Consider the following 1,874-nt stretch of genomic DNA (forward strand, 5'->3'; position numbering starts at 1 on the left):
CTGGACCAAGCAGGGCGGGGAATGGGGGATGGTGGTAGGGAGAGGAGGGGGGCCAGATTTCTTTGTGAAATAAAAAAGATAGAGTCTTTTCTTCCTGACTCTGGGAGTGTAAATTTGCCCTCACTTTGGAGAACTGTCTGGCATGATTTTCTAAAGCGGGACCTTCACCTAGACCCAGACCCAGCAGCTTCACCCTTAGGCATTTGCCCTCTCATAGGGCACAGGGAGACTGTAGCAAGAGTGACATCACCTCAGCTTTGTCCACAGTCTCTAACCTGGGCACAGTGCAAAGGCCATAAGCAGGAAAGCAAATGGGTGAACTAGGGTTTAGACACACAGGGAACTCACAGCAAGCACAACAAATGACCAGTGACACCCCCCTCTTCACCTTTCAACTCTGTCAGACAAATTGCTAGCCTCTGCATCTTAGCTTCAAAAGCACTTTCTCCCAGAAGACTTCCCTTTGAACTTCTAGCTTGGATGAGGACCCCTAAACTTTCCTCTCTCACTACTGGATGGGAGTTCACCTGTTTCTGCAGATCCCAGCATGGACCTGGCACAGGGGAGAATGCTTCAGGCTGAGAGTGCCCAGCTGCTCTCCAGCAGGTGTGGAGGAGCCTTGGGCTTCTTGGGGAGGAAGTGACGCTCTTGGTTATGGGAGTTGGACCCCTCTGGTGCTGCCTTGAGATGGGGACAGTTAGTGAGGGGAAGTGTAGCATCAAGTTAAGGGTGCAGTGGCTGGCTAATAGCTTTCTTATAGATCAGTAATGAACAATTCAAATTATTTTAAATTTTTTTAAAATGTTTATTTGGCTGCATCAGGTCTTAGTTGCAACACATGGGATCTTCGTTGTGGCATGCAAACTCTTAGTTGTGGCACGTGGGATGTAGTTCCCTGACCAGGGATTGAAACTGGGCCCCTTGCATTGGGAACATGGAGTCTTAGCCACTGGACCACCAGGAAAGTCCCAACAACTAAAATTAAAAACCCAATACCATTTACTTCAGCACCAAAAAAGAAGAAGAAAAAAGAAAACAAATATTTAGGTATAAATCTAACAAAATATGTATAAGATCTCTGTGAGGGAAAACTACAAGACTCTGGGTCTATACATACAGTGGAATATTACTCAGCCTTTTAAAAAATTCTGAAACATGCTATAACATAGATGAACCTTGAAGACATTAAGCTAAGTGAAATAATCCAGGCACAGAGGACAAATACTGTATAATTCCATTTATATGAGATACCTAGAGTAGTCAAATTCATAGAGACAGAAAGTAGAATGGCTGTTGCCACGGGTGGGGAAGGAAGGAATGGGAAGTTATTATTTAATGGGTTGAGAGTTTCAGTTTAGGAGGATGAAGTTCTGGAGATGAATGGTGGTGATGGTGGCACAACAATGTGAATGTCTTTTAATGCTACTGGACCGTACATTTAAAGATGTTAAAATGGTAAATTTCATTTTATGCATATTTTATCACAATAAGAAAAAGGACCGAAATTCTGATACATGCTACAACCTAGATGAATGTTGAAAAGGTATGCTAAGTGAAATAAATGAGACACAAAAGGGCAAATACTTTATAATTCCACCTACATTAGGTACCTAGAATAGGCAAAGTCATAGAGACAAAATAGAATAGAAGCTCCAGGGAAACAGGGGATCTAAGATTGTTGAAGAGTTACTGTTCAATGGATACAGTATTTCTCTTTGGGATAAAGAAAAAGTTCTGGAAATAGTGGTGATGGTTACACAATATTGTGAATGTACTTAATGCCACCGAATTGTACATTTAAAAATGGTTAAAACCACAATTTAAAAAAATCTATCTACTTCTATTTTTTTTTTTTTTTTTTTTTTTTTTTTTTT

The sequence above is a fragment of the Neophocaena asiaeorientalis genome, unplaced genomic scaffold (genome assembly GCF_003031525.2).
Source record: "Neophocaena asiaeorientalis asiaeorientalis breed wild unplaced genomic scaffold, Neophocaena_asiaeorientalis_V1.1 scaffold680, whole genome shotgun sequence".
Classification (NCBI taxonomy): Eukaryota; Metazoa; Chordata; class Mammalia; order Artiodactyla; family Phocoenidae; genus Neophocaena; species Neophocaena asiaeorientalis.